This window comes from Pelodiscus sinensis, chromosome 7, assembly GCF_052426305.1.
Source record: "Pelodiscus sinensis isolate ZL-2025 chromosome 7, ASM5242630v1, whole genome shotgun sequence".
Classification (NCBI taxonomy): domain Eukaryota; kingdom Metazoa; phylum Chordata; order Testudines; family Trionychidae; genus Pelodiscus; species Pelodiscus sinensis.
Genome location: NC_143058.1, coordinates 62562774 through 62585396, shown reverse-complemented (window position 1 = coordinate 62585396; position 22623 = coordinate 62562774). Strand labels below are relative to the sequence as shown.

General features: G+C 45.5%; 1 protein-coding gene across 1 annotated transcript in view; it reads right to left on the bottom strand.

Annotated features, from left to right (window-relative positions):
* VWC2L (von Willebrand factor C domain containing 2 like) overlaps positions 1-22623 on the bottom strand; it is a 106851-nt gene that overhangs the window by 3949 nt on the left and 80279 nt on the right. The gene's annotated exons all lie outside the window — the stretch shown is intronic.

The following is a 22623-nucleotide window of genomic DNA, read 5'->3' as shown; positions in this document are numbered from 1 at the left end:
TTCCTAGACTGGCTACAAGACCGACCCAAAAACATTGGCACTAAATCTGCTGCGGGTGCAAATGGGCACCGCTCCAGTGAAGTCAGTGGCTGCTCTCACTTCCTTCAGCTCTGTCTGTTCATTCCTGGGCCTTCTGAGTGGGTGACGTAATACCTATGAATAATGCACGCGTCCATAATTGGGTTATCAGCCCCTCCTCCCCCCACGCTTTGCGATAGAATTGATTCCTTCACTCTGCTGACCTTGTCTTGCCTCTGAAGTCTGCAGGCCTTTTGTTTGCACGTGTTCAGAAACCCCTGACAAATAAAACATGGCCCAGCCGGTTATGTACATGCAACACTTCTCCCCTACACCTGCTCATGCATGCATAATGCAAATGGGTAATATTGACCCTCAGATCTTAATACAATTACATGTGAATTAAAGTCAGAGATGTGGGGGTGAGGAAGGGCTGTAGAGGTTTGACCTGTTGATGTGGGGGAATGTGGGAGGAAACTGATCTGGGTAATTTGATTGTCAGATGTACTCGGTTTTTCTGAAGACTGTGGCCAAGTTTAACACGGTCCTCTATTCATCGGTTTTTGCATTTGGCGATAATGCAATAGTTTAACATCAAAGCACAAGAATCACAGGGTCGTTATAGAGCAGATCTTGAAACTAGACTTAGCCCTGTTTTAAGGGAACACAGCTTTTTACTTTGTGGCTGTGTCTAGACTGGCAAGTTTTTCCGCAAAATCAGATGATTTTGCGGAAAAACTTGCCAGCTGTCTACACTGGCCACTTGAATTTCCGGAAAAGCACTGACGATCTCCTGTAAAATCATCAGTGCTTTTCTGGAAATACTATGCTGCTCCCGTTCGGGCAAAAGTCTTTTTCCAAAAGACTTTTGCGCAAAAGGGCCAGTGTAGACAGCATAGTACTGTTTTCCGCAAAAATGCCCCGATTGTGAAAATGGCGATTGGGGCTTTTTTGCGGAAAACCGCGTCTAGATTGGCCACAGACGCTTTTCCGCAAAAAGTGCTTTTGCGGAAAAGCATCCTGCCAATCTAGACGTGCTTTTCCGAAAATGCTTTTAACAGAAAAGTTTTCCGTTAAAAGCATTTTCGGAAAATCATGCCAGTGTAGACGTAGCCTGTATGTTTATTTCACTTGTGGTGCATCTTCCATCTCTATTTCAAGGAATAAAAATGTGTATCTGCAAATGTGTGTCTGTAAGTAACTGAGAGAGGGGCATGATTAATTGGAGCTGGTGAGACATTGCCCATTGGAGTGATTTTTCTAATGGAAAATGATGCTTCTGTAAAAAAAAATTTTTTTTAAATCCAAAACGCTGATTTGGCTAAACAATTTTCATTTTCCATCCCGAATTTTATTTTGGTTTGGTTAGAACCAAATGAGAATATTTCATGGTCAGAAATGACCCAACATGTTTTGCTTTGAATCAATTCAACGAAACATGATACTGCATTTTCTCATTGTGGTACGTTGCCTTATAGGAGGTCTAATTCTGACGTTGATTCTCTACGGGTTGAGCTCCTGAGAGGACCACATCACCTGTACCAAGGCAAAATAGATGTTTAAATGTCAGAATTTCAAAGTGACATTCGCTTCTACTTACCATACTAATGCTAAGAGTCAATTGAACGTTTATTTTCTGCAATGGGTTTGGTGTACTTTAATATAGTCATCATTCTCAAGCTGCGATCATCAGTAGATGTTTCCCAATGAGTATACCTCCCAAATTGAAATTATGTATCATTCAGTAGCACCTTTACTAAATGCTGTTCGCACACATAATAAGAAGCGGGCCCAGTCGAAACAATCTTACAATCTAAAAACAGACAAGCCAGATGATGGATGGGAGGGGAAATGACTTGCCCAAGGACACACAATAAATCAGTGGCAGAGTTTCCTAATTGCTCAAACAATATCTCATACACTGGCCCACCTGCATTTCTAGGTCAAATCTTTGGAAACAGCAGGAAGTTATTAAGCAAACATGTACACACACAGACCCAAGCATACACTGGAAATGCTCTTCCAGTGTCTTACGTTTTGAAATATTCAGTTTGCAAGACAAGCCCAATACTTAAGGACGGGGACTCTTGCTGGATCTGGTAACCTGGCCTCCAAACAGAAGGAACTTAAGTATAGAAACACATGACATGCAGTGGTCATCTACCTGAATGGGTACCTCCATTCCATGGACAGTGGACAGCAGCTACTGATGACAACTTGAGAAATATCTCCACGTGAATAACTTTTCAAGTGACTCCCAGCGAGACCCTGTGTTTTTACTTCACTCCCTACTCAGAAATACAGCTCAAAACCATCTCCCCCGCCCCCTTCACAAATCTGTTTGTAGGGATACCGTTTGTAGCATCGTGCTATGCGAAACGTCACACGTGTATCTCAACATTTGCTCAGCCGTCTCGCTTGAAAACAGGAGTTATTTTGAGCAAAGAGAGATATCGGGGCGCTCTAAATTATAGCTGAGTTTGAATCAGAGGAGTCAATCTGATCCGTGCCTGTCACAGCAATGCCTTGGACTGGGACAGTCTGGTATCACACCAAAGAGGTTTGCATTTTACAGCATCCGAAAACTATTTCTTTCCTCTCGTTAACTTTATTAATACCGTGACTTTACAGTGCTCTTCTCAGCACCCACAGGCCACAAGCTTGACATTGCTGGTCTTAACTACCCAGAAGTAATTTAGATAGCTGTCAAGCAGGATAATTGGTGTCTCTTGGCTATTATTCACATTTAAATCATCCCTCCCTTTAATAAGCGCTGCTATAAATTGAGATCAGCTTTGTCTCGCATTCTACTGTCTGCACTAATAGAATCACAATAAAACCATATGAGTGAGACATCCTTGATGACTTTCGTGCTAGTATTTGGAGCTATTATATTCACCCCGTACCTGTTACTTTGCTGCCATCCTCTTTCACACTCAGGGAAGAGAGACAAATGAACAGAGTCATGTAGCTTACAAAGAAGTGGTTCCTATGGTGTGCAAAGGGAGCGTCCAGATGCGCTGCATTTCAGACGTAGCATGCTTCAGGTGGGAGAGAAAGGATTCTCTTGTGGTTCAGATTCAGGAGATTTGCATTCAGTTTTTACCTCTGTCACTGACTTTTGCTCTCTGCCGCAAGTCCCCCTTCGGCAAAATGGGAATAATCGTAGAATGCTAGAACTGGAAGGGACCTCGAGAGGTCGAGTCCAGTCCCCTGCCCTCACGGCAGGACCAAGCACCATCTAGATCATCCCTGAGAGATCTCTGTCTACCCTGCTCATACGTAGCTCCGGGGTTGGAGATTCTACAACCTCCCCTAGGCAATTTATTCCAGTGTTTAACCACCCTGACAATTAGGAACTTTTTTCTTATTTCCAACCTAAACCTTCCTTGTTGCAATTTAAGCCCTTTGCTTCTTGTCCTGTCCTTAGAGGCCAAGGAGAACAATTTTTTCTTCCTCCTCTTTGTAACACCCTTTTAGGAACTCAAAAACTGCTATTATGTCTCCTCTTAGTCTTCTCTTTTCTAAACTAAACAAGCCCAATTCTTTCAGTCTTTCCTCCTAGCTCATGTTCTCTAGACCTTTAATCATGTTTGTTGCTCTTCTCTGCACCTTTTCCAATTTCTCCACATCTCCCTTGAAATGTGCTGCCCAGAACTGGACACAATACTTCAATTGAGGCATAATCAGTGCAGAGTAGAGCGGAAGAATGATTTCTCCTGTCTTGCTCACAACACTTCTGTTAATGCAGCCCAGATTCATGTTTGCTTTTTCTGCAAGTGTCACACTGTTGACTCATATTTAGCTTGTGGTCCACTTTCTGCCGTACTCCTTCCTAGACAGTCACTTCCCATTCTGTGTGAAACGGATTGGTTCTTCCTAAGTGGAGCACTTTGCATTTGTCTTTATTAAACTTCATCCTATTTACCTCATACCATTTCTCCAGTTTGTCCAGCTCCTTTTGAATTATGTCCCTATCCGCCAAAGCTTGGTATCATCTGCAAACTTAATAAGCATACTCTCTGTGTTAATATCTAAATCTTTCCTTTGTTGTCCTGTATATTTAGACTATGAAGCTGCTCTGGGCAGAAGAGTTTATCCACATTCTGCCCTCTGTATTCCCAATCTTGGTGGGAACCTCTGGGTGATCATACAAATAATGGACAATAAAACCATGGTAGACCCATGGTTTAACCAGTAATAACCGTGTAGTTATCATGGAGTGCTAATAGTCTCCTCATTAGAGCAAACTTTAAATGACCACCCAGGCTCTCCTCACTAGTTCCTGTGACCATATTGCTAGAAAGACAGACAAAAGCAAAGAATGTGCTCCATGAGATCCCAGGTGTGTTTGAGAAGAGCAGGTTTACTCCAAAAAGGAGTGAGCAGGGCCAGATCCATGCCCAGATTCTTGCCCAGGTGAATGCCTAGAAAAGGTAGCGTGTTGAAATCGATTTCTTCACGCAGTGCTCAGTCAACCTGTGGAACTCCTTGCCAGAGGAGGTTGTGAAGACGAGGACTTTAACAGGGTTCAAAAAAGAGCTAGATAGATTCATGGAGGTTAGGTCCATCAATGCCTATTAGCGAGGATGGGTAGAATCATAGAGCTGGAAGAGAACTCAGGAGGTCATCAAGTCCAGACCCCTGCCCAAGGCAGGACCAATCCCAACTAAATCAACCCAGCCAAGGCCCTGTCAAACTGAGACTTAAAAACCTCCAGGGAAGGAGATTCTACCACCTCCCTAGGTAATCCATTCCAGTACTTCAACACCCTCCTAGTGAACTAGTTTTTCCTAATATCCTACTTAGACATCTCCCACTGTAACTTGAGCCCATTGCTCTTTGTTCTGCCATCCATCACTACTGTGAACTGCCTTTCTCCATCTTTTTTGGAACCTCCCTTCAGGAACTTGAAGACTGCTAGCAAATCCCCCCTCACTCTTCTCTTTGGCAGACTAAACAAACCCAAATCGCTCATTCTCTTCTCATAGGTCATGCGCTTCACCTCCCTAATCATTTTGGTCGCCCTCCACTGGACCCTCTCCAATGTACATTCTTTCTATAGTGCGGTGCCCAGAACTGGACACAATACTCACGGGGTGCATCTAGACTGGCAAGATTTTGTGCAAAAGCAACTGCTTTTGCACAAAAACTTGCCAGCTGTCTACACTGGCCGCTTGAATTTGCACAAGAGCACTGACTTTGTAATGTACAAAATCAGTGCTTCTTGCGCAAATACTTTGACGCTCTCGCTCAGGGATAAGCCCTCTTGCGCAAAAATACTTGCGCAAGAGGGCCAGTGTAGACAGTGATGCCGTAATTGAACATTTCCATTACTCCAGAGGGGCCTATTTGAAGCACACAACATTTCTAAGGCTGCGTAATGTTTCTGGGCAATATAGCTCTTTGACCCTGGCTTGTGGCTGGAACATAAGCTCCTGCTTATCGGGTAGTTGACTACTCAACATCCCTAAAAGAAACAATCTCTTTTTGGCTCCTCCTGTGATCAGGGAAACAAGACTTTGTATGTTCTTTGTAAACAAACCAGATTGCACATCCCTTTGTCATCATTCAAATGGAAATACCTCCCAAATTCTGGCTAACTACTCATGGTACAAGTAATGCACATAATGCATAACAGCATAGTACCTAAAAGTACAATGAAAAAAACAAGGTTGGGGCAAAAATGCTCCCCAAAAACTACCCCAGTAAGTCTTCTCCCTAGTCGAAACATTTCACTTATCCAATGTAGACTGGTGAAAGCACATGTGAGCACAACTTTCAATGGATTTGATCAATTTCAACTTCCGTGGTTTGCCTGCTAATAAATCTGATCCCAAACAAGTGCATTCGGTATTCATTAAAAGAGCACGTTTTTTATTCACGAGGGAGCTGTGCTTGAGAGATTCTGAGAACCTTTTTTGTACTGTGCCTTTTTGAAAGCTCTAGTAAATAACCTTTGCCGCAGCACAAACAGGTCAGAATCCGGTTATAAAGGGACTATCTATATTTCTTCACCGGTCTGTTGAAATAATTATTTCTTCAAACACTAGGCTTACGGATATCCCTGTATGCCTGAACCAAATGCAGGCAGTGGTGTTCATGACAGATTTTAATTCTCCGCTTCGTGAAATCTGAGGGAGGTTGTTGTGTTATGACAACCAGAACAGACTTTTCCATCAGGTAGACTCATTTTCTGCTGTTTAAAGTTCCAGGCCAAACACACTTGAAATGCCAGTAATTTCAGCACCCTACATTGAACTAAGTGCCTGAATCTCTTCAGAACAATCTTCTGTTTGCCTGACAGACTTCTCCTAACCAACAGGTTCCAAAACAGTCGCCGGAGCTGGGCCAGGGTTGCCTGCCCCCTGGAGTACAGCGAGAAGCCCCTTTTCATGACAATTTAAACAAAAAGAGTCCTCTGGAGATGAGGGTGGCCGGGAAGAGGGCAGAAACTTTTCTCTATGGCTGCCCTGAGGCTGCCTGTGAACCATTTTATTTGAAAATTCAATCCTGCCACAACTCCCACACGCAGGAGAGACAGAGGGGTTGCCTGGCATTTAACAACAGAAGATTTATAGCACCAGGCTTCAATTAACTCTGCTGACGGCGTGAGGAGGACTGCAGCCAAGCTGTGCAGGGAGGGGGCGGAGCTGGGTTCTTTAGTGCCGAAGGCTTTGACAGGCTGAGGGAATCCTCTACCTGTCAGCCACGAGCACAGACGGTATCCGCTCACCCTGCTTGTCTGTCTCCCACCGAGCCCGGGAGGGGGAGGGGATTCGGTGCCTTCCGGCAATGGATTTGGTCTGCGTGCGTTGACGCCATGAAAAAGCTGCCACGCTGTGCAACATCCGACTGGAAAGAGCAGTGTTCAACACTGGAAGGAGGCCTGGATTATTCTCCTGCTTTGCGTCCTCCTTCCATACTGCCCCACTCCCCTCCCCACCACATTGCAGCTGGCGGGAGAGAACCGCCCCCCTCTGGCCCCGGTGATGGTCAGTGCCCCCCTCTGCTATGCACTACCAGGCCTGCAGCCCACACAGTAGCCCTCATGCCAGCACAGGGCTCTGCTTCCTGCCTTTCCAGAAGTACCACAGAGAGAGCTGACAGGGGAGTGAGAACTGGCGAGGAGCAGGCTGGTCATGGGTAGACCATCTAGGCCGCTCGCAAGCTCCCTGGATTGGTTGTCTCTTACCCCTTGCCCTCCCCCTCAGTCTGTTCTAGCTACTTCCTACCCCCTCCCTCTGGGGTGACCACATTTCCCTATTCTGGATATGGGATACCTGGTAAAATAACCGGCATCAAGGGAGCTCAAAGGCAACCCAGAAGGTTCAAATGAACCACGTCCATGGGGCCCCTGTTAAAAACCCACAAAGCATAGCTGGGGACCTGTGCTCACCCACATCGTCTCAAGGCAGCATGTGGGGGAGGGGCACGCCGGATCACAGCCTTCCTCTCCAGATTTCTGTCAGGGGTCACACAAGAACGTGGACAGCAGCAGCAGCCTTTCAGCCCGGTGCAGGAGGGAAGAGATGGGAGCGGCTTCGAGCCGGGGCGGGGGGAGGAGGGAGGACCTGGCCTGTGTTTTTCCAGGGGCCACCTCTTTCCTCCCACCCACACCCTCCCTGGTGGCTGGAAGCCGCTTGTCGACAGGCAGCTCACACCCTCAGGCTGCTGCTGGCCATCTGCATGATCCAGCCACCTCCTGTCCCCTGGCTACAGCATGGGCAGGAAGGGGTTAAGCCCCCGACAGATGCATTTTGAGCACCAGAGCCCAAAGAACTGGCTGCAGGGGTTCAGTGAGCCAGGCCAGTGAGGTGGCTCGGAGAGGAGGGTGCCTAAGGGACAGAGCAGCCCCGCACTCCCTGAAGGCAGGATGTGGGGCGGGGGGCTAAGTACTTCTGCTGGGGACCTGGAGGGTGCAAACAGACTGGAACTAGTTTCCGTCCTGTCGGCTGAGGGGTGGAGAAGTTTCCCCAAGCCAGCACTGTGCAGGGGCTTTGACACATGCAGGGCTTGGCTCCTCTTGGCCAGTGCCCCAGGCTGCGGTTGGGAGGTGGGGACCAGGCACAGCAGGGAGAGGGGAAGCACGTGAAGGGCCGACAGGTGGGCAGCAGAGGTGGCCCAGCCTCTCCGCCCTCACCAGTCACTGCAGCCAGCACGGCTGGAGATGGGGCCGCGGGGCGGAGCAAGAATTTGCAGGCTGCGAGGGCGTGTCCGGCCCTGCACGCTGCCTGCTCACCAACCTTGCGCACCCGCACATCCATCGTCAGACCCCGCCCCCACGCACTCACCACTGGTGGGGGGGGGGGCAGCTGGAGAGCGAGAATCCAAGCAGCAGTAGAACCCCTCCCCCCCCGGCCCAGTACTGCTGGGAAGGGAGAGACAGAAATACAGAACCATTTGCCCATTGTTAAAAAAGTCAGGACATCTGCAGGGGAGCGTAGATATGGGACTGTCCCTTTAAAAATGGGCCATCTGGTCACCCTACCTCTTTCCTCCCCCCCCCCATCCCCTCAACTGCCTCTTCCATCACCTCTCTCCTCCCCCCCCCCCCTTCTCCCTGCCTTGCTGTGCTCTTTGCAGGGACATTGACTAATGGCTCCTTTCAGTCCGCTTGTGAGTCAGCACTGGCTTCTGCAGCTCTCCCCTGGGCTGGGAGGGTGGGCCGGCTTCCAGGCAGGCCAGCTAACAGCTGGCTCATGCCACCCCTCTGGACAGGGGCTGCAACAGGCTGGGGGGACGGCAGGGGAGGAATAGCGCCGGTAGGGAAACAGATTGGGGGGGGACGCGAGAACTGGGTAAGGGGCTGTCTGCAAGGGGAGGGGAAAGCCCAGCGCAGCCACTGGAAAGCAGCAGCAGGTGGGCTGTAGGTCAGGGGTGGGACTGACCTTGCACAATAGCAGCTCTGGCCTCAAGTCAGTGCCACCATAGAACTGTTGAGTTAATGTGTTTATTGATCCACAAAGGACCTGACAGCAGCCTCAGCCTCTCGCAGGAATGCTGCCCCCCTTCAGGAAGGGCGCCTCTTCTCCTTTGTGAGGTCACGTATCCAAATGAGGGTCCAACGGCAGCCCTGCGCCCGGCGCCAGCATTCAGCAGCCTGGAGTGAGTGGCGTTTCCAGCCCTGGAAACCGGAGAGTCACTGGGGACCTTTCTAGCTACCTCTGCGCTTACATGTCTGACAGCTAATCCGCCGATACAAAGGCAAACTCGAGCACCAGGGAGTAGTGGGGAGGATTTGTGAGCGTCACCGGAGGAATGTCAGTCTGTAAATCAATGGACGGATTACAAGGCAAAAAGAAAGTAGTTTGATCTGTGGCAGATCTAATCCAGCTCCCATATGCTTCCTGCTGTGCACTCTTTATCCACACGAATGTGTACGGCTGAGGGCCAGATTTGGCAACCTCTGTTAAGCCGAGGCGCTAAGAAAATACACTGAACTATGGCAAACCTAGCAACAAACATCACAAGCAGCGGCAATACGGCATTTCCCTCCGTACCTGTTACAGACTGTGACGCCCCCACCTCCGTGCTTGAAGAAAACTGGCTTGTGACTATGACTATGCATAACACAAAATACCTCCTGTAAGCTATCAATTGTAATGTCCCAATCTGCTGAATCTCTATATCCTATTTCTGTGCATGAATCATTCTTGTATGTGGAGTTAGAAATACGAAGTGAGGATCTGTGTAAAAATGTGCTAGTGAGAGCCATTACTGGTGCCCCAGAAGCCTAATGACTCAGTGATCAACTCAACGACTTGTGAACAGCCTTGTTTGTCCTGTAAGTCCATGTGACCATACCCACCTGGGACTGAAATCCATTTTAAAGCTGGTATTTTTCCAGGGAGGGGGGGATATAAAATAAAGGAGTCTTCCCTTTGGCGAAAGTCTAAGCAGTGGGAAGCAATCCCTTTTTGTCTTCAGCTGGCTTTTTAAATTGCCTGGCCCACCCTAATTGAAAACAAAGAACTTTGAAGACCCAAGTAAGAGTAAAAGGCCAACTTTCATTTGAAACTTTTTACCTGCAATAAGAACAGCTGTTTATGGTAAGAATTTGCACATGAGAAGTTTCTTAGTGGATTAGAACTGGCTATGCATTTTCTATTCATTTTAATTTAGTAACTTACTTTGATCTCTCTGTTTTCACTTGCAGCCACTGGAATCCTCCTTCTTGTACTTAATAAAAACACTTTTATTTATGATCAGGCCTAGTGTAAATAACTGTAAACTTGGGGAGATCAACCATGGTGCATATCTCTCTTTCATTGATAAAAGGAGCTAATCTGATGAGCTTTCCAAGTGTAAAACTTTTACACAAAGATGGATTTATTTGGGGGTTTGAACCCTTTTGGGGGGTTGGTTTCCCGGGTGATTGTGGAAACTCTGTCCGACTGCCACCTGAAGGATCCAGGGAGGGATTTTCTGTGAACATGGTGGGGTGGCTTGCACCAAAGGATTGGGCTCTTCTCCACCTGCCCAGCTTGCTCTGGAGTCAGAGGTCTCTCTTTGGGGGGAGCATGATGGAGCAGTCACCTCATTCCTCTGAGTGCTGAGCCTCACTTTAGGAATTAGGAGGAAACTTTCATAAGGGACTCAGCTTCCCTCAGAAGCAGCCGGTACTGGCCACTGTCAGACAGAAGATTCTGGAAGGTATGGACCTTGGGCCAGACCCAGCTGGGCAATTCCTATGTGCCTATGTTGCATGCCACGGGTAGATGGTTCCTCTGTGCACATGCACTGTATTACCCATTGTAATCTTCTCTTAAATCCACAGAGAAAGGGGGTGCGGAAGCAATCAAAGGCACAAACCATACTGGATCAGCTCCTGCGCTGGTATCAATCGCCAGGTTTCTACCGGCTGTGGCTCTGCCCCATTAACAATGCCGTAGATTAAGGAGTGCTAACGGTACGGGCAGAGTTTTATGTGCCTCATGTACCGCTGTCTGAAATGAGCGAAACCACCAACACGATGTTGTTGTTTGATTGCTAAGCCAACATTCTGAATGCTCCATAATCCAAGCCCGGTGCTTTCTCTTTACGATCCTGGCTACGCACCTGCGTTGCGAACAAATGCCAGCGAAGCATCCAGCCCCTCTGTGGCTGAGCTGCTTTTAGAGTAAATGATGACTTTGTCTTCCTCCCCACTACGGCGTGATTGAGACGTGGGATAAAGCATTAGAATGCAATAGCCTCGTGCAAGGACTAGCTTCAAGCAAACAAGTAGCTGGGAGCATGTGGTTTAATTTGCTTTTAGAGGCTGAGCATATGGCTTTGTGCGAATGTTTTGTACATCTTAGCAGCTCAGTGCCAAATGCCACTGTGGTTCCTAAGCACCAGGGGCTCCATTCTGCTCTCTGTTACATCTCAGGCAAGCCAGTAGCTTTGGAGGGTAGGGAGGGAGGGCTATAGCCGTGCAGAACTTAGCCTTGCATGTGCGAATGAATGCTGCAATCAAAGAAAATGAGAGAGGAAACACTGAGAGTGAGTAGGAATTACTTAGCGCAGCTTGTGACACCCTTACTAAGGCCTTGTCTATACTAGACAGAAGAGTGCTGCTGCTGCGATCGATCTCCCGGAGTTTGATTTAGCGAGTCTAGTTAAGACTTGCTAAATCAAACTCAGAGGGTACCCCCCACCAATGTCCAGTAGTCCTGCCAGGAGTAGAGGAAGCCGATAGGAACGTTTGTTCTTTTTGGCCTTCCACTATGGGAATCCTACCAAGCTTGCGTTAAGGTAAGCCGACTCCAGCTACGTATTCTACTTAGCTGGAGTTGCGTACCTTAAGCCAAGCTGCCGGGTCTGGTGAAGACCTGACCTTACAATGCATAGTATCCTTCACTACAAGAAGTTCCAGTGACTTCAGTGGAACTACTCATGTAATAAGATTCCAGTAAATAAAAGTACTTATCTGGTGAGTAAAAATATCACACTATGGTTTTAAATTTTCCCTAGTTAGGCTAGTCTTTTTGTCCAGTTGTATGGGCTGTCCCCTCATATGGCTAACATCGGAATTATTTTGGAGATCACTGACTAATCTAAGGACTATCCAGGTGGAACCTCTCTAGTCTGGCATTCTCTCGTCTGGAATCATCCATCATCTGGAATGATTCCAGTTAGCCGGATGTCCACTTTTCATGGGGCTGGCCAAGTTTCCTGCAGTACCTTGTTTACAGCCACAAGTCCTGGCTCTCAGAGGACATTTGAGAGTAAATTAGAGCTAAATAACGGCACAGAGCACTAACAGCCCAGTAAGCAGTGGAAATGTTGGCAATGCTGTTAGGAAATATTGACCTCCCATGGTCCAGAAAATTCTGTTTCTGGTCAGGTCCTGAGGGTGCCAGATTAGAGAGGTTCAACCTGTGCTAGCACTGCAACCTATTCTAGAGAGGTTCAACCTGTATATTGTTTTCAGTAGAGGAGAACATGGATTATTTTGTATCTATCTCATATTTAGCCAATTACCTGACATTCAGTAAGTACATCTAACCATATTTCTTCTGTCTTCCGAGAATTCCCAAGGAGTGGAAGTTACACCATGTAACCATGAGATGGGGTTGACTTGTTTTCTGATAGAGCTAATAATTCCCCCCCCCCCCACACACACCCCTGCCTTGCTCCATAATATTCAGAGGTGGGTATAAACTGCATGCATTCCCATGAATATTCATTCAAATGTCTTAATGAATGTGCTGTCAGAGTTTGCAGGCCATGAATATTCTAGTAGAAATGTTTGCTGTAATGAAAAAAGTTTCTCACAAGTATGGAAGAACCTTCTCAGAAAGTGAATACAGATGTCCTAGCCAAAAATATTCACTCCAGAAACCTCATTCTGCATTATGACCATCCGATTGGGGGACCAAAACAATAGCATATGACCTGCGTGGCCAGCCCAAACAACTCACATCCCCAGCACTTCCTATTCACTAAGAACTGGCCACAAACAAGCTACAGTGCAAGAATTAATCTGCTTGCAGACCATCCACAAAGCAAGAAAGAGGCAAAATTTGTAAAATAAATTATTCATTGCAAATGAGTCCCCCGGGTCTATTAATATTTATGCATTCACAGTAAGCCTGCTTAATTTCTCACGAGGGTGCCAGAAATAATGACGGTGGCCTGTGTTGAAGAGTGTCCATGAGATAGAGGAAAGAACTGAAAATAGGACCAAGCCAGGCTTCTATTCCTGACTGTGCCATTATAGTCTTGTGCATATGATCTTGTTTTCTCAGCATATAAAAGAGTTTATTTCGCTCCAAGCACTTGTTGTCAACAGTCCATAATACTCAATTCAACTGCCCCCCAAGCCAAATGCTTGAGAAAACTGGTGGGCCTTACAAGACAATGGAAAAATTCTCAACCCTCTGTGCCTCAGTTTACCTATTTTGTGGAATGATCATAAGAAGGCCTCACAACACTAGGGGTACAGCTAGACTGCGAGGATCTATTGGAAAAAGATATGCAAAATGCAGAGCGCATTTTTGCGTATCTTTTTCCGATACTTTTGTTGGAAGAGACTTTTCCAAAATTTGGCCCTTCTAGACTGGGCCAAATTTTGGAGAAAAAAACCTTTTTTGGAAGCCCCCGTCTTCCTTGTGGAACGAGGAATACAAGGGCTTCTGAAAGAGTGCGTTTGCACTTCCGCAAAGAAAAAAGTGGCAGTACAAACTTGTCCGCTGGATGCAGCTGAGTTTTTTGGGATATCTCCAGTGCTACATCACTGCCCTATTTTGAGCAGGCACAGCTGTACAAGCCACACGGCGCTGGAATCCTGGTGAAAAAGGATGTTACAACGGAGTTTCCCTGCCTATTCTTAAGCACGAGGTGCCAGGTGATTACAAGTGCTAGAGCAAGTACCAATAAACCTACCCCGAGTTTCTCCATTGCTGTCCAACCTCAATACTAGTGCATCACAAAACTTGGCTAGAGAATCAATCAATGCTCTTAAAAGCACCAGAATCCAGCCAACCCAGCTATAAAATAAAGAGCAAAGTAATTAGGTTCATGTACATTCTCACTGAATTTCTATTTTTTTTTGTTCTTTTCTAGTGCGGTCATATTTTTTTGTCCAGACAGCTTCACCCACAGCTATTTTTCCCAAAGTCTTTTTTCCTACCCAGCATTTGTCAAACAATTTAGGAACTATATGTTCAACCTCTTTGGGGGGTTTTGTTGTTTCAGGAAGTGTTGTCTAATCACATGGATCAGCTACCTTCTGGGAGAATTCTGTGCCAAAAAATGAGGAATTCTGCACCCAAAAATACAAAATTCTGCATCAAAAATGAAAAATTCTGCATATTTTAGTTGTCAAAATAATGCCATATCATGACACTACTTTTACTTATTTTGCAATTTATTTAAACTACCATGGAGAAAAAAAAATCACAGTAACTGTACAATATTTCCTAACTATGTGAAAGTTAATCTACTATATATTTGAGAGAGTTTGTGTGTCTGTCTATCTGTGTGTCCGTCCGTCTGTGAGTGTCTGTTTTTTGGGTCTGCACATCCTAAACTCATCACTCCGGTCATCTGAAGAAGTGGGCTGTGCCCACAAAAGCTCATGAGCCCATCGACATGTTTTGTTAGTCTATAAAGTGCTACCAGACCATTTGTTCATTTGTTTTAGTTTATCCTCCTAAATGGTAAGAGCTAGGACCACCAAATTTGGTAGGCAGCTTCCAGTTACCATGAGTTAAAGCCAGGCCAGCGATTGGCTATGCCAGGACAATGGGATGTGCCTGGAATGGGATTGTTTCTCATCAAATGGAAAGGGAGGGCAGTGATAGCAGGGACAGTTATACTGCAGAATGGCCACAAGGGGGCAGCAAGGGAGCACGCCGCCGCCACCCCGACAGCCTCGGGGAGCCACACTGCCGGTGGGCCAGGCAGTGCAATCCCAGCTGAGCAGCCACTGGTTCCTGCCCCAAGTTGGTCTGGGGAGCAGCCACTGGCCACCCAACCCCTTCCCTAAATCCCTCCCCTATGCCCCACACCTCCAAACGCCCTTCCCTGACTCCTGCACCCTCTGCCCTGAGCCCCACACATCCCCCAGGCCCCTGCCCTGAAGGACCTGAGCAATGCCAGGTAAATCTTCTTGTTTACAAATAATTAGTAACCAAGACCCTGCCTCCCTGTAATAACCTTGGATTTCCATTTAAATTGAAGCGCACCAACCCCCAATTGAAATTGGTCAGACTTTCACACAAGAAAGTTTTGCTAATCATTGTCCTGCCTTTTTTTTAACCCCATTGTGCCTGTCCTTCCTGCCTTATTCATCCACAGACTGATCTTTATCTACTCAGGTTTAACACCCTTTCTCCTGATACTTTATACATAGAGGGAGGGGGGGTGGGCTACAGAATATTCCCCCCCCCCCCTCCCTTTTCCTATTTATTTAGAGTTTCCTTATCCTCTAATCATAACTCCGGTCATCTGAAGAAGTGGGCTGGGCCCACGAAAGCTCATGATACCATCGACATGTTTTGTTAGTCTATAAAGTGCTACCAGACCATTTGCTTGCTGTTTTTTTTCTGTAACAGACTAACTCGGCTACCCCCTGAAGCTTAATTGAGGAAGAATGGGAACAATTAACAAGCATTAGCAGCCTGTCTTTTTAGCTGTCACATTTTGCTCCACCTCAGGGACAGTGCCTGCTTCACACAGGCCTAGGCCTCCATGCAGCAATGTGGGGGTTATTTCCACTCCAGTTCATCTGATGAAGCGAGTTTTGCCCATGAAAGCTATATATATTCTATATATTATGGTTAGTCTCTAAGGGTATGTCTAGAATGCACCCCTCTGACGGCAGAGGGATGCATATTAGGCTGGGCGAAATTGCTAATGAAGTGGGGATTTAAATATCCCGTGCTTTATTAGCATAAAAATGGCCGCCACTTTTTTTCTGGCACGGAGTTTTTTGGAGAAAAGTGGCAGTCTAGAGGCTGATCTATCACTAAAGAAAGCCTTTTCCGATAGATCCCTTATACCTCGTAAAATGACGTATACAGGATCTATCGGAAAAGGCTTTCTTTAGTGATAGATCAGCCTCTAGACTGTCACTTTTCTCTGACAAAGCTCCATGCCAGAAAAAAGCGGTGCCATTTTTATGCTAATGAAGCGTGGGATATTTAAATCCCCGCTTCATTAGCAATTTTGCTCAGCCTACTCTGCTGGACACAGAGGGGCGCAGTCTAGACATACCCTAAGTTGCCATAGGACCGCTCATTGTTTTTACTGAATAGGATGTTATGGCACCAGTAGATCCATGGATGCCAACGGTACTACTCACCGAGTACATCATTACTCTGTGTGACTATGGATATCAGAATCTGGTTCCTAACACTTCTCATGGACCCCATTTCTGAATGATAATGCAGTTCAGATAAGCTCATCTCGCACAAGCTTTTCAGATTTTCTCTCAGTGCTATTTATCCAGCACTCCAAAAATGCATTTAGAGCCAGTTCAGAGTGTAAGAAAAGATTACGAGTTGTGTCAAAACAGTGAAGAAGGTTTGGCTTCCTCCCAAGATACCAAAACTGAAAGACAACTGCTTCTTTCGGGGCCAAAATGAGGCATTCAATTCTGCTGATTAAGACAAGGTTTGCCTGGCCAACGAGGCAGATTTAAAAATAATACTCCAGGATTCTATAGTACTGGTCCAAAAAAATCCCACAGCAACAACTGTTGTCTTGCATTGGACAGTAACAATTCTGAGGCCATGTCTACACTAGCAAACTATTTTGAAATTAGTAAATGTGACTTACCTCCCGATTTAACAAATTCGAACTAGCATGTCCAGACTACGAGGAAGCCTCAAAATGAGTCTGAGGCAGGCTCTGTTAATGTGGATGCACTACCTCAGACTTAGAGCCCCAGGAAGCACTGGGGAGTAATTAGTTCAAATGACTTTGTGGAGTCGTTATTTCGAAATAACAGTACCGGAGCATCCATGCTACCACTATTTCAAAATAACTATTTTGGAATTAGCGTTATTCTTGATGAAAAGCAGGCTTACAGATTTCGCATTAAGCGGCCCGTTATTTCGAAATAACGGGCTTGGTCGTGTGGACGCTCTTCTTACAAATTTGACCAAAGGGGGGTTATTTTGAAATAAAGTCCTACTGTAGACCAGGCTGTAGTAGTCCTTGTATTGGGCCAGTAACAATCCCATGTTTTATTTGTAAGGTTTAATAATTTTTCCAAATGCAACAAATAGATCAAAGTACCAGATTCTTCATTACACTCAAAGTAAGTAAAGAGGCTAAAGGAGAGGAGAGTACACAACATGTCTCTCCTTGGGGGGGGTCTATGTTAATTTTAGACCTCTAAAAGTCAGCCTTAACTGCTTCGAATTGTTCAGGAATTCCCCTGTGAGGCTATACTCCATACCCTTCATAGAAATATTGTGTTTTACACAAGATGGGTCTTGTGAGGTATCAGTGGAAAGGCTAGGATTTACTGAATGCGTTTATCCAATTTGTTCTGTATCTGAAGTTAGCAATATTGATTATTGTAACCATTACAACTGGGCATGTATACTCAGAAATGGTCCATCAAGGCTGATTGCATATTGTCTGGTGTGCGTTAAAAATGACATTTCTTTGGAAATGTGGATCTCCCATCTTCCTAGGAGCTCTTTCCTGTGGACCTTTCAAATAAAACTTGTCATGTGGTTGCTGTGACACTGCAAGGCCATGTGATAAGGTCACATGGTCTAAAATATCTTGGACACTGCTGGTACTTTCCTTCTGAAAACAAAGGATCCCCGCCTTATGTAAATTCCATATAAGACCGGCAAGTAAGGCAATTAAGACTCTTCTCCATTGCCTTCCTGCCCAAGAAGGAAAACTTCTGAGAACCAATGTTCCCTCTAAATTTTTCCATCAGTGTGCAGAATAAATTATGTTATGTGCACCAAGGCATGTGCAGATGTGCACCACTACTAGAAACACAAGCTGGTGGTTGTGAGCGTTCTGCTAAACAGCTGGGTGTCACTGGAATTTCAGCTTATAGGGAACATTGCTGAGAACATTTGAAAAAAACTAAGCCAGGGGAAAGGCAAGGGCTGAGTCGAAGCTGAGACAGGGTTCTAACCTGTAAGATAAATAACTGCAACTCTAAGCTGCAGAACCGCTGCAGCCTGCTTAAAACAACCCTTAGGCTATGTCTACACGGTCCAGTCTTGCGCAAGAACATATGCAAATGAGCTGCCATTTTTGCGCAAGGGGCTTTTGCACAAGGAGGAGCAGTTTATACTGGAATAGCGAGCCTGTTATTTTGCAAAATAATGGGCATGCTCAAAAGACACGGAACAGCTATTTTGAGATACCGCCGGTATCTTGAAATAGTGCTGCAGTATAGACACAGTCTATGGTACCACAGGACACCTTGTTGTTCTTATGAAACAGACTGACCCGGTATCCCTCCCTAACCAGTTATGCCAGGGTACAAAGTGAACAGAGTAGGTTGTGCTGGTGAGGGAGTGGCCTAGAGTCAAATAAAGCAAAACTCGTCACTGAATCAAGCTGTGCAACAGAGTATCTAGGGCTCGAAATCCCTGGCTTGAATGATAAGCGCCTAGCAAGAGTGACTGCTGTATTGAAACGTTCAGGGAGATTGGAGAAGCTATAGGAACAGCAAACTCAATAACAATGGGAGATTTCAGCCATCCCTGTGTTGCCTGCACCCAGTCCTGAGGTGACATGTGCTTAGAGATAACATTTCTAGACACCATCAGTGACTGCTTTGTGGAACCGCTTGTCCTTGATTTATTCCAAAGTGGAGCAGAGGATCTGATCTAAGAGGAGAATGTAGCTGAACCGCTTGGTAATAGCGATCAGAATACAATTAAATTTCACGTCCTTGTAAGGGTGGGGTGTGTGAGTGTGGGGAAACAGGAAAGAAATGCACCACAGTAACATTTAACTACATAAAGGGGAACCATACACCCATCAGGAAGCTAATTCAATGGAAACTGAACAATAAAGTAAGGGAGACTGTTGGAGACAAATGTATCTTTTAAATATCAGAAGTCAACCCTACTGAGGAAGCTAGAGATGAGCATAAATGGTGGCAAGTCAAGCATGTAAAAATAATTAGGCAGGCCAAAAAAAGAATGTGATGAGCAACTAGTAAAAGACACAACAACTAACAGCATTTTTTTTAAAGTACCACAAGAAGCAGGAAGCCTGCCACAAACATCGGGGGCGGCGGGCAATGGATGATCAAAGTGCTGAAGGAGCACTCAAGGACAGTTGTTGAGAAGCTAAATTACTCTTTTGCCTTGGTCTTCACTACAGACTATGGGAGGGAGATTCCCCCACCTGAGCCGTTCCCTATCAAGTGAAAAATCTGAGGAATTGTCCCACAGTGAGGTGGCAATAGAGGAGGTTTTGGAATAAATCAACAAATCGAAATCTGTCCTCACCCAGGAGTACTGAAGGAACTCAAATATGAAACGCGCAGAACTACTAACGGTGGCATTATATCCTGCCACTTAACCTGGCCGCTGGTTTTATTTCTAGCTCAGCTACTGGCTTGGTAGGTGACTTTGCGCAAGGAACGGCCCATCTCTGTGCCTCTGTTTCTCCATCTGTCAATGGCGGTGTGTGTAGGTGAAATAATACTGGTACCAGCCATAGGTAACCCAAGGCCCTGATAATCTGCTGGCCCAATTGCTGCTGTTATCTGGTTCCTGTCTAGCATCCAGGGCCATTGTTATTCCAGCACCTCTGGAGGCCCTGGAGCCTTTGAAGACAGAGTTTCACTCTCAAGGATTCTCTCTCCCAAGGAGAGAGAGGGGAGGTTTCTGTCTGGCTACATTCCACCCCCTTATTACGCCTACATACACTGTCCCAGAAGAGGAATCTGTCACCCCATCAGAAAAAGGATGTCTAGCCCTAATGATTTAGTTACCTCCACTTCACAGGTACAAATTAAGCTTTGGACCCCCTGTGGCAATGGGCATCACAAAGACGTTCCAACTTAATTGGCATTTTAATGACAAGAGGAAGCATCTACGTGACCACAGGGGTATAAAGTAGAGCCCCGTGCCCCAGTCTAATTGGAGATCCACCCATATACCTGCTGTTCAGGCGGTCTGAGGAAATGGGTCTGGCCCATGAAAGCTCATCACCTATTAAACCATCTTGTTAGTCTTTAAAGTGCTACATAGTCCTGTTTTTTGTTTCAGCTACACCAGACTAACACGGCTACATTTCTATCACGAGACTTTAGGGACACCTTAGTCTCGTACTGACTGCTTCCCATTGGGATTGAGAGGAACCTGGCATTGCCAGAGTAAAGGATTGCAGGGGTAAGAATATACCTGCTAGGTGTCTGTTTTGCGCACATTTAATAAGAGCTCAGAGAGCCACAAGGGTTTCATGGTACCTGTAAGTGACTTTTTAATGTAATTTCTGTCTTGTCCTATTTGTAGTGGCTGTGTTATCAGTAACACAGCAGTAACATTTAACAGCTAAGCTTGCCTTGTAACAATAAAATAGTAACTGTTTAAGCTTTAACCTGACTCCTTCAGTTGCTGTAACAGAACCAGACACAATCAAAAGAACATAGCCGGTCAGGGGTAGACGCAGTGAGAGTTGGCCATTGGGGCTCTGCCGCCTCCACAGGGCAGACCCTTGGGGCACCCGTCAGCCTCCCCTGGCTTCCCGCTGCAAAGGGACCCCGTCCTAGCAGTTGAAGACTTGGGTGTTTAATAGGGCTCACAGACCACTCATTGCCCCGACCACCGGCTAATAAAATTGGCGTAGTAGGCAGGCTTGTGTTATCGGTTTAAAATACAGCAGCATGAAGCCAGTCATGGTAAATACTGATTTCAGTAAAGTAGAAAAGAATTTTGCTCAGGAAGGTTGGGGCGACCCAAAATGGGATAGAGAAATGTTAGAAAAGGATTGGGGAAATCCTGAGGAGTTGTGGGTGCAGTTCTGTAAGTATAGAACTGCCTGCAAGTTAAAGAATGGGACAAAACCTGAGTCTATGGAAAGGAGCCACTTTCCATTTAGCAAGAAAAACAGGATCAGGCCCAGACAAGCAGGCAGGCAAAAGATAGATTGAAGGCCTTGTGGTAGAACTGAGAAAAAGCAATAAGTACAGGTACTGGAAATCTAAATCCTTAAAACAATACTCACAAGAGTAATATATGAAACAAGGCCAGTTTTCATTTTAAGAGATAAGAAAGTGTTTTAAGAAAAAGAAAACCCACAGAGAATTTAACTCTACAGAGAGTGGAGGGAATTGAGCAGTTGTGCAAATGCTAAAATGGTGGAGGAAAAAAAATTGTGGTTTCTTTGCAGCGATTCTGAAGGAAAAATGGGCCCTTTTTCCAAAAGAATGTCTGTAAATAATCCAGGCAAATTTGACTCAAATCAATATATTTGATAATAGATACTGCTAAAGGAACTTAAAGGGGTTTCTATTGGAGCTTAACTACCCCAATGAATAAAAGGGAATGTAATCGTTGTACAGCTATGTAGAAATAGTGTAAGAAAGGTTCAGAGAGAATGTATGTGTATCTGTGTGTAAATATATATATAGTGTAAATAAGAGGTTTTCAAGGTCCAGTAATCTTGTTTTGTAGCTTTAAAACAAATTGGTTTGGTTTATTTTCAGTAAGACCATTTCACTCCGAGTTGTTTAATGAAAGTACAGGAAAACTCTGTGAGCATAAAGAAAGAGTTACACCCTATGCAAAGTTTAATATGGCTAAGTAATGTTATAAACAAAGATTGCACATTTTCCTATGACATGCCATGTATATTGTAGCTTCTACAAACAAAATCAAAATCCTGTGGAGGCTTCAGGAGACACAACAGGTTGTAATTTCCTTTGTGGTGCAAATGCCCTAGCTGGCAGCACAAAGAAGCTTTGCAGGTAATAGCTAAGTTTGATCAGCAAACGACCTGAGATCAGAAAGTTCAAATTGTAGCCCTCCAGAAAAAAAGATGGGAAAAAGGAGTCAAACCTAAAATGAGAATCTAAAAATTTCAAGATCTAAAAACAAGCAAGAAAAAGGATTTATGTTTGCACAATGCTAAATGTGAAAACAGATACAAAAGGGGGAACAACTTCTGGTAACAAGAAGATGGAGTGTGCTTGTGTGTGTGTGAGAGAGTGCATGAGTGTAATGTATCATATGCATATGATAAGTATTGATTGATCTATGTATGTTCAATAAATGTGGCATGTTGCCTTATCCCCCTGAAAAAGATCCCGGGTGACAGAAACATAGGTCTCCTGTCTCCTATATCTAAGTCTCTACTCTCCCCACCACTAGTAGAATAACTGCACCGGGCCAGCAAAACCTCTCGGAACTTGGGCAGCTCCTCCCAGGTGGTACCTATTGAAAACATGCTGCGTTCTCAGCAAGGCGGTTTATTCAGCAGTAATTCAGGGTAGGGTTGAGGTGTAAAAAGCAAATAAAATCCAAGCTTCAAAGCCACCCAACCCCATCAGTCTTAATGCTTCCAATTAACCCGCCTCCCCCGGCAAGAAGCAGAGTGTTGTGGTAGGTGTAAATCTCTGACGCATCAGGCAAACCGTTTGCCGTGCCGTCTGCCCCCACAAATGCTGATCCTCGA